Here is a 12,100-nt window from a genome sequence, read left to right as displayed (position 1 = left end):
TAAAGGCCCACAATCCTTATTCTCAATGTTCTGTGATGTGAGAGCAATACCCTCTCAGACCTGACTTTTAACATGTTATTGTCCTAGTACTGGTTTTGTGTTCTAAAATATCCAAATGTCCAAGGAAAGACAAGTCTCTGGAGCTTTCAGTTTAAATTGAATGTACCTGGAAAGACATTTCCCAAGAATAGGACAAAGAAGGAGGTCATAGCACAGCCCACCTTGCTCAGCGCATCCTCAAGCTCAGGGTGAACCTTAGGCCTGGAGTTCCTGAACTCAGCAAGGATGTGCACTTCTATCATTGCCTGTGAAGTTATGGGACCACTTGCCCTGAAGAGGACAAATGACCTTGGCAGAGAGTCCACTGGTGATGCTTGGAGATAATAGATTTGAGGGTGCTATTGTCCAATAGAAATCCAGTGTTAATAATGCATAATTTTAAGTCGTCTAGCATCCACATTAGCACAGTAAAAAGAGACATGTCAAATTAGTTTTAATGAAATTTAACCCAACATATTCAAAATATTATTGTGACATATCTAAGTATATGCATTATTCATACATATTCAAACATATATAAATTAGGCATAATGTAAATGCATCATTCTTGTATTTTTTTCAGTCACTTTTTTTTAATGAATACTTCAGAATCCACTGTGCATTTTACATGTATAGTAAGCATATTTCAAGTGGGCATATGTGACCTATTTGGTCAGTCTTTGCACATCTGGGGTCAGGAGGCATCAGCAATAATGACTGATCTTGAACTTCCTGACACCTTGCCTTGTGAAAATTTATGAGAGATACACTCCCATTTTGAATCCTGAGGGAAAGGTGTGTCTAGCACCTGAAAAGCCAATGGAGGGGACTAGAGTCACCAGTGGTTAGCTCTTTCCCTAGCATCCATTTCATCTATGACAGATGCCTGCACAAATTGGCAGGATTGACCACCTGTACCAAACTTAATGTAAACTGATTCTTATGAAAGTAGTGACAAGGCAGATATGTGGCCCTATCTTCTCTACAGTGTCACAAAGTGGTTGATGGCATTTGCATGCCATAATCATGTCTCTTTATGTCTCAAAGACTTTTGCATCTGGAAGTTGAGAGAAAGGGGACTACATTCATGTACCATGGCATGCCTGTGTTTGTTCCCGTGTGTTCCTGACTATGTGAGTCAATTTGAACATCTGACTGTTCTTCAAGCCCAAATTTTTGTAGGTAGGCATATAGTATATGTATACACTTTGGACTGGAGGAACATCTGGATGTGTGGGAATGTATAACATGAAGGTGATCTATGAATTGTGAGGCCCAGGCTTGTAAAATCTCCATAATGTGTGTGTGTGTGTGTGTGTGTATTCCTGATTCTTTTTAGAAAGTCCAAGTACCCTGGAAAGTAAGAGGTATCTCTGGTTGGTTAATGGCCCAAAGGGCAGCCATGGTGTCCTCCTCACCAAGAAGAAATAGACAGAATACTGATATCCATACTCCACTTATGGCAAGGGTCCTACACCCAAATCTTGTCAAAAAGAGGGTGGAGGAGCAGTGATGGGCATCCATCAGGGTGCTCCTGAACAGGAGCCTAGAACCATAAGATACGGAGGGTTGAGCCATGGCAGATCATAGTCTGGAATCCTCAGCAGTTGTCCCTGAGGAGGCCACATCCAGGGGACAGTTCTCAACCCTCTCCCAGCAAGGGAAACATTTGAGATCCTAAGTAATTGGCTCCTAGTCCAATTAAGACTGATGCTCCCTTCTGCTTCTCCCTACCTTCCAGGTGGGACTAACCTACCCTCCCACCTATCTTTTCATTGCATCAGCTACTGTCCCTCAAAGCAGGGGAGGGGAAGACAGAGAATGCACAAACATCAGACACAACTCCATGCTACACTCATGTATGCTCTTCACAGAGAACTTGCTGGGCCCACAACTTGCTGGGCCTCTACTCTCAGACCAATAAAATAGTCATAAGGATAGCTCTGGTGGCAGAGCATTTGCTGTGAACATTATAGGAGATGACATTCCAGTGCATGATCTTTTCCTCCTGAGAAAAGAACTTTCCTGACATCAGAGCAGGAAGGGGCACTTCCTTGGAAATAAGGGGATCACAGATATACCCAGGACCTGAGAAAGCTTGTTAGTATGACCAGGACTTTCCTCTCCACAGAATGGTGAGAAAGCCTTCATTAAATGGTCTCCTGGAGACTTTGTGAAGAGTAGGGCCCTTTGGGCCCTCAGGCCCATCTTCCCCTGCGGAACAAGCAAAAACTGCTGAGGGGGAACCCTTTCGCTGTTCAGCGAGAAACGCGTGGGGCAGCTCTGCCCTCTGCTGGTCTTGATCAGAACAGCAGCGGGTTGAAGACAGGCAGAACAAGTTACACATCCCCTTCCCTGCTCCTTCATTCCACGTTCCCTCACACCTGTGTTGTGGCAAGAGACATAACAGGACGTGAGGACAAAACGGTAAACATAGCCATCCTTCTGGAATCACATTCTATTGGTTGGGAAGATCAGTTTCTTATCTTAATCAGTTTTCTTAAAACGAATCACTGCTGTAAAGCAGACAGACAAGGGTTTGAAAGTGAAAATAACAGCGGGAGCATGTGAACGTGTGTGGTCAGGAGAGGCCTCTCAGAGGATGTGACTTTTAAAATGAGATGTGAAGGACAGGGAAGGAGAAAGGGAACACGAGGCAGAGGGACCAGCTTGTGCAAATGCACAGGGAAGGAAAGAGCCTGGCCTTTGTGACCATCCACAAATAGGCCAGGGAGGCTGGGGCTGCTCAAGGCCTGAAAATCACCCAAATGGCTGCCCGGTCCCCAGCAGCCATTTCTCCAGGACACCTACTCCTGTCCCCAGGACAGGGGCTCTGGTCTCTAAGATCTCAAAGTCCTGGGATCTCAGCTGAAGGCTCTGAACAATGGGCCCCCCTCAGTGATTGGCGCTCTGGGTTCTGATTTGGGGCTCTTCATGGGAAAGGAGAAGAACCTCTCCTATGCTCTGGGCACTGAGCTTTGTCCCAGGTCTCTGGAGTCCAGGCGCCGAGGCTTGACCCTGGCCACTGGGATGGCGCTGGGCTGTGTTTCAGCTGAAAGCTCACTGCCCTGGAATGGAAGCTTCTGGTTGTATGTATTGAACCTGGAACTCAGGGTTACTGGCTCTGTGTGAGGCTTGGTCTTCTGGCCTCTGGGTTCCAGGGGTTTAGCTCATTTTTCTGGACAATATCTCTGGAGATATACAGAGCTGGGGTTGTTTAACTGAACTCCTCAATCTTGTCTCCTTGTAGGTTTCTCTTTCAGGCTCTGGGTATGGGGATGTGGGCTTTAGACTCTGCCCCTGCATTGTCGGATATGGGCTCTGTGCTGATCCCTGACAAATGGAATGGGCTGTTGGGTTCTCTGTGTTAGGGGATTGTCTCAGTTCTTGGGCTGTAAGCACAGGATGTGGGTTGTCTGATCTGACTGTGGAGTCAGTGCTGTATTCTGATCTAATATTCTGCTGGATGCTGGGGGGACCCTGGTGAGATGGATAAATGTGAGGAAAAAGTGATGATTCAAGGCCCAAACCAGGTTGATGATGAGAACCAATGGATCAGCACCTGCTTGGACCACTTAGGGGCCAGGTAAGAGTCTGCTCTGACCCCTACTGCATGGGTCACCCCCAGGAGTGACCTCACTTTTCTGAGCCACCCTTTTCTCATTTATAATATGGACTCTGAATAGCACCTACACAGAAGGAATTCCTGTCCCATAGGGCTGCCATGTTTGGTTCAACATTTGCAACACTGTCTTGAAGGTAGGGCTCCTCCCAGCCTCCAGAGCCCCAGGGCCATCCTTGGAGACTCTTGAAACACTCTGCAGGCACCTGTGCCCAGGGGAAAGGAGTGGAGCTCTGCTTCCTGGTGGCCAAGGGAAGAATTGAGCTTTCCCTAAAGTACCCACTTCCTCTCTCTCACCTTGACCCATTCAGCAAACACAGTCCTTGGTTTTCTGCTATTGCAGGCCAGGGCAGCCCACTGCATCCTTACAGCCCTGGGAGCACAGAGCTCCTTTTCCACCTTGACAGCACCGCTGATTCAAAGGCAACAGGAAATTTAAGTTTTTATGAGACGAATACAAATTTCTTTACAGAAAGTGTTAATTTCTAATGTTGAAATTATTAAAATGTTGAGTGAGGGTCATATATAAATCTACAGAGTCACAGACCTAAGCTCTTAACAGTTACCAAGAAAACCAAACAAACTGCTGAGTGGTTGTGATTTACCATCTCTGGAAATCTTCACACCAACCAAATGGACAGTGTTGTGCATTTGTTCTAGGTCATTGGCCCTTCCCAGCACTGCCTCCTCTCTTCCAGCCCTGATAGACATCCATGTGGCTACGGAGATGACCAGCTCTCTTGCCTAAAAGATGACTATCTGTACCTCCCACAGCCCCTTTCCTGCAGGATTTTTGCCTTGTCTAGGCTCCAATCTGAGTAAAACTGGCCTGAGTTGGAATTTTAGCTATACTTCTTCCTGGCTTGACTGTGGTCAAGTTCCACCTCCTGCAGAGCTTCCATTTCCTCATCTGTGAAACAGGACTCTACTGCCTTAGTCTTGGCATGTTATGAGCCTCTTTTACTTTGCTCTGGGTCTGCAGGGTGTGTAGCTCACCATGTCAGCCTGTTCTGAGACAGGGCCTTATATTCCCTCCAGGATGACTCTACCAAAGTCTTCTTACCCAGGGAAGCAGCATGGATATTGGACAAGTCAATCCTAAAGAAACAGCTGGAAATTTAGAGAACTTTGACTCATGACTGTGAATTTAGTATCTGTATGAATTTGGGCAATTTATTCTGGCTGAGCTTTGGTTTTCATATTCCTAAAATAAGATTTCTAATCCATTCTGATTCCTCAGGGATACTATGAGGAGGACAAAGAGAATGACTGGGAGGGTCAGCGCCCTCCAGCCAAGGCTACCAGGAACACATGGATAATAACAACCGTGACTCTTGTTGGCACAAGGGAGACTGCATAACACTGAGAACCACGAGGCCTCTCAGTAACAGGTTATCACGAGAAGATTTTTAAGGAGTTTGGGCTTGTTCTCTGTGATTTTGGAAAAGGATTCAAGGAAGCAGGAGTCAGGTCTGTTTGAGTGTTGTCAGTAAGTGGGAATAATACCTTGACTGGGTGTCTTGACAACATTTTTCTTGGAGTGGGGAGAAACTGAGAAGGGCAAAGCTGTATTTGGTAGAGAAGCAGCAGGAACTCATGCTAGCCAGGAGAGTGGCTCTTTGGCCATTTTTGTAGTTTACACAGTGATCTTTCTTATCTGTGCTCAGGCAATTCCCAAATAGTTTCATTTTCTCTCATTCCATCACAGTTACTTCTCTAAGGTTCTGACTGCTTATGGTAAGTGGGAAACAGCAAATCTAGCTACCAGAGAAAAGGTGTCAGAGCTGCTTTTATCTTTCCCAGTCCCTTCCGACTGTGAATTCTTTCCTTTGGAAGCAGAGCAGTGTTGCTCTTTCTCACTTTTCCCATTTCCACTCTCATGATCTTTTTCCTGTATGGCCCTAGGTTTCCACTCATACCATTTCTTCTTTGTTCTCTTGTGGTCATGGGCTCTTTAAGAATCTGAAAACATCCTAAATCTTCTTTTCAACAAAGACAGGTGATACATGCACACAGCATTTTGCATGGAATGCAAAGGGGTTTACAGACCCTACAGCCATGGACTGGGACGTACGTGCATGTCATACCCTGCCACTTGAACAAGTTCCTCTTGCCTGTGACACAGTCTTGAACCAAGATTTGTTTCTGGTTTAGCACATGCAATCTGGAACCAGACAGAGTTTGAATCCTCACTGTGTGACTTTGGGCAAGTTATTGACCTCTCTGTGTGCCTCTGTTTCCTCATCTACAAAATAGAAAATATATTAGTGTCTTCATAGTTTCATTGGGGGAATCATACATTCTTCTTTTAAAAAGAAAAGATTTATTTATTTATTTCTGCACCTCCCCCCCCCCCCCCCCCCCCCCGTTGTCCGTTCTCTGTGTCTATTTGCTGCATCTTCTTTGTCGGCTTCTGCTGTTGTCAGCGGCACGGGAATCTGTGTTTCCTTTTGTTGCGTCATCTTGTTGTGTCAGTTCTCCCTGTGCACGGCACCATTCCTGGGCAGGTTGCACTTTCTTTTGCACTGGGCAGCTCTCCTTACGGGGCGCAATCCTTGCGCGTGGGGCTCCCCTACGCGGGAGACACCCCTGCGTGGCAAAGCACTCCTTGTGCGCATCAGCACTGCGCGTGGGCCAGCTGCACACAGGTCAAGGAGGCCCGGGGTTTGAAACACGGACCTCCCATGTGGTAGACGGACGCCCTAACCACTGGGCCAAGTCCACCGCCTCATTGGGGGAATTATATGCAACACTTAGAAGAAAACCTGTCACAGAGCAAACACTATGTGGTTGCTTTTAGCTTATGTTAAGGTGACTCCTTCAAGACTGCTTATTTATTATTTCTAGTGATTTTTTTATTTAATAAATCTAGTGATTTATTATTTCTAGTGATTATTTCTAGTGAAAAAAACATTTTGTAATGTTATTAGTGCAAAATCTCATGTCTTTTCTGACAGAGGGGTAGTTCTCCTTTCCAATATTCTTGCCTGCTTTTTTTCTTTTTTTCCCCTTTCTGTAATGCAGTACCTAGGTCCTCTGGAACAATGCTGAATAGGAGTAATTAGAAGAGGAATCAAAGTCTTGTTTTCAATCTTAGGAGGAAAACTTTTCATGTTATCATTAAGGATGATGTTAGCTTTAGGATTTTTATAAATGGCCATTGCCACCTGGAAGAAAGTCCCTTCTTTTCCAAATTTGCTAGATTTTAAAAATCATAAACAATATTGAATTTTTCAAATGACTTTTAAATACATTGAGATGAGCACATCGTTTTTCTCTTTTATTTTGTTAATATAGTAGATTTCAGTGATCAATTTTAAATGCCAACTTTATATTTTAGTTGATTACTTATTATTATTTATTCCTGGGATCAACACAGCTTGGTCATGATGTTTTATGCTTGTCACAAGTTGTTGGAAAAAACTGGAAATATTTTGACAAGAACTTTTATAAACATGTCTATGAGAGATATTTTCTTATAATATTCTCTATTTAGTCTTGGAGACTATTTTTAAAGGTGGTAAAGGATCTCATGAGCTAGTAAGAGCAAATCCTGACAAAAGGCCTCAGGTGGGGGGGGGGCGGAATCAAATGTAGGCACAAAGAAAGCCTGAAAGTAAATGAACATTTATATTTTCTCCCCTTAATCCTGCAATTACTGGTTCTAAAAGCAAAGTTGACTGCAGTATTTTACCTTGATTTCATTTTATTTTTCCCTTGCCAAGACTGGTAACTTTGGAAAACTGGAAGCCTCTCTAATGTTGCCTTATTTCTGGTGACATTTCTTGTCAAGACAGCAGAGGGTGCTCTTCTATTAAGATATTGCGCTATCCCGTAGCAGATCTGTTTCCACTAAGATGTTTCGTGGGCAGCAAGAAACAGATTTTAATAAAATTATCTTTATAATTTTCTTCACCTATTCAATTTGTTGGTTTTTCCGTGGAGGTTATTTCTTGAATTTAAGTATCGCTAGTAATATCCTATGCGTTCAATCTCCTTGACATTTTGGTAAACAGAGAAATCATTGAGTATATGATGAAAGCTACAGACTTGCCAAGGAAAATGATCTACTCATATACACATAGAAAATTGGTGAAAATTTTAAGGCACTCAAAAACCAACTGGAATCATTCCAAAATATGGCCAATAATTTTGCAGTCATTTAAGAATGTTTTTGTTATAAAAATTTCCAACAAAAAATTCGATAAAATAATATATGAGCTCAAATGTACCTATCACCAACTTTATTCTTCTATAACCTCAATCACTTCTCCACTGTTTCACAACCCCAGTCAGTACACACGGATGATTTTGAGCACAGTTCCACTGTATTATTGCAACTGTAAATATTTCATTAAGCATCTCAAAAAGATATTTTTTTTCCTTAAACATAAACAGTATTCTTATCATGTCTTAATAGCAAATTATCATTTTCTCATAATTTTTACACTGATTAATTCATATCAGGATCTAGATAATGGGACACACATCGCCTTTGATTATGTCTCAGCTCAATTTTAATTTATAGGTCATACCCGTCTTTTTTCCTTGCTTTTTAAAAAAGAACTACAGATCGCCTTGTAGAAGCTTGACACTCAAAGTGTGTTCCACTGACCAGCAGCGCTAGCAATTCCTGGGAGCTTACTAAAAATAAGCCAAACCCGCAGCCGGGCGCGGTGCAGCCGGGGGAACCGGCCGCTTCAGGTCTTCCTCTCAGCCGCGCTCCCCTGACTGGGTCCTGCAGGGCGCGCTCAGCCCCGCGCTCCTCCTGCCCGGCAGCCACCGAGGTCAGATCGATTCAGCCCCTCCTTCCCGCTGTCCTCTCCGAGCCAAGGAAAAAGCTCGTTGTGAGATGGCTCCCAAGGAGCAGCCTTGGCGGCGCGGCCGCGCCCTGTGGACTCCCTGTCCAATTAATGTGTTAAGAGCCATCGACCTTGAAGATCATCGGAAATGAAGATAAAGCATCTCAAAAATTATAATTGCCTCCACTTCTCATTCAGAGAATTCAGTGCACACAAGATCAGCATCTGTCATTACATCAGATTCCGTTTCAACTTCTGCAGACAACTTTTCTCCTGATTTGAGGGTCCTGAGGGAATCTAAGGAATTAGCAGAAATGGAAGAGCCACCCTTTGCTTCCAGGAGAAAATATTAAAGACATGGCCACAGATGTAGCTTCTATATGTCCATTCACCAGTGCTGTAAGAGGAACTCTGACTGTAACAAATTACAGGCTATATTTCAAAAGCATGGGACAGGACCCTCCATTTGTTTTAGATGATTTTCTTGGTGTCATAAGTAGAGTAGAAAAAAATGGTGGTGTTTCCAGTTGAGGTGAAAATTCTTATGGACTAGAAACTGTGTGCCAGGATAGCCAGAATTTACAGTTTGCTCATAAATCTGAGAGGTGAACAAGAGCATCCATATTTGAGAATCTAATGAAATATTCGTTCCTTGTCTTTAATAACCTGCCCCTCTTTGCTTTTGAATTCAAAGTATTCCCTAAAAATGCGTGCATGGAAGCTATATGATACTCTTTTACAGGGTAGATGGCAGGGAATTCCTAATGAAAGCTGGAAAATAATTAAGATAAATGAATGATATGAGCTCTGTGATACATACCTACCCTCTTGCTTGTGAAGAGAGTGGTATCCTTCAGATCAAGCGACTGGATCCCAGTTTTATCATGGATTCATCTTGAATGTCAAGCTGCAATTACTCGATGTAGCCAGCCCATGGTAGGAGTGAGGGGGAAGCAGAGCAAAGAGGATGAAGAAAAGATTCTGATGCCCAGTCTCATAAAATCTTTATATTTGATGCCCAGCCAGTGTTAATGCTCTTGCCAATAAGGCAAAGTGTGCAGGGTTAGTGAAAATGAAGATACCTACCAAAATGCAGAACTAGTTTTTCTGTACAGTCACAATATTACTTTTGTGAGAGAATCATTATGAAAACTTAAGGATATTGTGTATCCCAACATTGAGGAAACTCACTGGTCATCTAACTTGGAATCTACTCATTGGCTAGAACATACTCAGCTTATTCTTGCAGGGGCTCTTAGGATTGCTGACAAGGTAGAGTCAGGGAAGATGCCTGTACACTGATGGTTGGAACTGCACAGCTCCCTTCCTTGGCCTTGCTTGTGTTGGATGGATACTATTGAACCATCCAAGGATTTGAAGTATTTATGGAGAAAGAAAGGCTAAGCTTTGGACATAGAATTTGACTAAGAGTTGGTCATGGAGATAAGAATCGTGCAGATGCAGACAGATCACCTATTTTCCTGCAGCTCATTGACTGTGTCTGGCAAAAGACAAGACAGTTTCCTACAGCATTTGAATTCAATGACTATTTTGGACCACCTATATATCTGTTTATCTGGAACATTCCTCTGCAACAGTGAACAGCAGAGAGGAAAAGAGAATCTTTCCAAAAGGACTATGTCATTGTGTCATTGTACATCTTCACATGCAGGATGTTCCTTCATGGACTTAATCATTGGTGGAATTAAAGAACTTGCAATAGCCAACTTAAATAGCCAGCTCTAAGACTTCACTAATCCTCTCTATGGGAGCTATTCCAATCATATCCTTTGTCTAGTAGCCACCATGCACCACCTAGAGCTCTGGGTGGGGTATTGCAGAAAATGGAATCCACGAATTAAGCCACAGGAGCCCATTCACAATAGATATAAAGAACTTCTTGCTAAAGCAGAGTTTCGGAACAAGTAGAGGAAGTACAGAGAGAGGTTTCCAACCAATCGACCTCATAATCAGAAAGAGCCAGTTCTCCTGCACATTGTGTCACTACTGTTCAAACTGTTATATAAAAGGACTGTTAGATAGGGATATGAACACTTGATTACAACAGCAGCTTTATGAGTAGAAAGTCTGAATTTAGAACCCATCTGTGAGAGAAAGTCACTTTATTTTAAATCTCTCTACGATGTGTTTAATTGTAACAGTGCAGGTGGCATAAATGAAATAACCCCATATTTAATTATATAACACTAACCTTAGAAGGTACCCAAAGGAAATGAAAATGCTTCAATCCTGGATCTGCAGTGGGAACAAGTTTTTTAAAAAAGAAAAGTACAATCTTAGAAATTTTGACACCCAGTAAAACTATAATATAAATCATTTTGAAATGTACCTCTTGAAAAGAACAGAGGTCATTAAAGAGGAAGTAGAATCACAGTGTTCAAACCAAATAAACACTATCAACACTGAGATTCTGTAGCATCATATATACTGGGAGTCTTGATATTCCTTCCCCATAACGGAGTTTTCTATTATGTAGTAATTCACTTGATTTGATCATTTTCAACATTCACATCTTTCACATAGTGGTAGCTAAAAATTATAGCTGTTACTGATGTACTTACATATTAAAGATATGTTAGATAGCTCTTCTAAAATGATGCCTTTAGAGGAAGGAGGTACTGGGGTGAGGGGAAACTGGAAGCTGTCTAGGAATTCAAAGAATCCCATCTACATACTTCAGATTAGCTCCATTTGCCCAATTATCAGAAACATCATGAAGGACAATTTTTAAAAAACTCGTCATCTACTCCATTTCATATTTTCTGTCCATGAAAGTTAAAGGAAAAATCATATGGCAATATTTAAAAGTTTTTCTAGAATCGTTTTTTTTCTGAAGTCTGTATAAATAGCTTATGGTGAGAGGAAGTACTATGTTCTTATGGTACATGAATTATTTTTACGACTTTTTCCTTTCGCAAGTTTTTAATTCCACCAATGATTAAGTCCATGAAGGAACATCCTGCATGTGAAGATGTACAATCTCAAAGTCAATAAGGAAATTTTGCTTCACTGTTCACCTGCTATGGTAAAACCTCAGCGCTGGTATAAACATTTGACTCCCTGATGTTTATTTTACTCTATATAAAGAGCCATATAGAATGTACTGTAACAAAGGAACTTCTTGCCTGTGGGTCTTTATTTTTCTTTCTTTTTGTTTTTTCAATTGATTTTGTAAAAATATTACATTAAAAAAAATATATGAGGACCCCTTCAACCCCACCACCCCCACCCCACCATTCCCCCCCCAGCAACACTCATTCCCATCATCATGACACATCCATTGCATTTGGTAAGTACGTCTCTGGGCACCTCTGCACCTCATGGTCAATGGTCCACATCATGGCCCTTACTCTCCCCCATTCCATCCAGTGGGCCCTGTGAGGATTTATAATGTCCGGTGATTGCCCCTGAAGCACCATCCAGGGCAGCTCCAAGTCCCTAAGACACCTCCACATCTCGTCTCTTCCTGCCATTCCCCATACCCATTAGCCACCATGTCCACTTTTCCCACTCCAATGCCACCTTTTCTCTGTGGACATTGGATTGGTTGTGTCCATTGCACCCCTATGTCAAGAGGAGGCTCAGATTCCTCATGGATACTGGATGCAATCCTCTC

At 42.6% G+C, this 12,100-nt stretch overlaps 1 pseudogene; it reads left to right on the top strand.

The window, feature by feature from the left end:
- The first annotated feature begins 3,527 nt into the window (after positions 1-3,527).
- Positions 3,528-10,490, top strand: LOC131278883 (phosphatidylinositol-3,5-bisphosphate 3-phosphatase MTMR2 pseudogene; annotated as a pseudogene).
- Positions 10,491-12,100: the final 1,610 nt, after the last annotated feature.

Source organism: Dasypus novemcinctus, chromosome 6, assembly GCF_030445035.2.
Source record: "Dasypus novemcinctus isolate mDasNov1 chromosome 6, mDasNov1.1.hap2, whole genome shotgun sequence".
NCBI lineage: Eukaryota > Metazoa > Chordata > Mammalia > Cingulata > Dasypodidae > Dasypus > Dasypus novemcinctus.
This window is presented reverse-complemented; position numbering and strand designations above follow the sequence as displayed.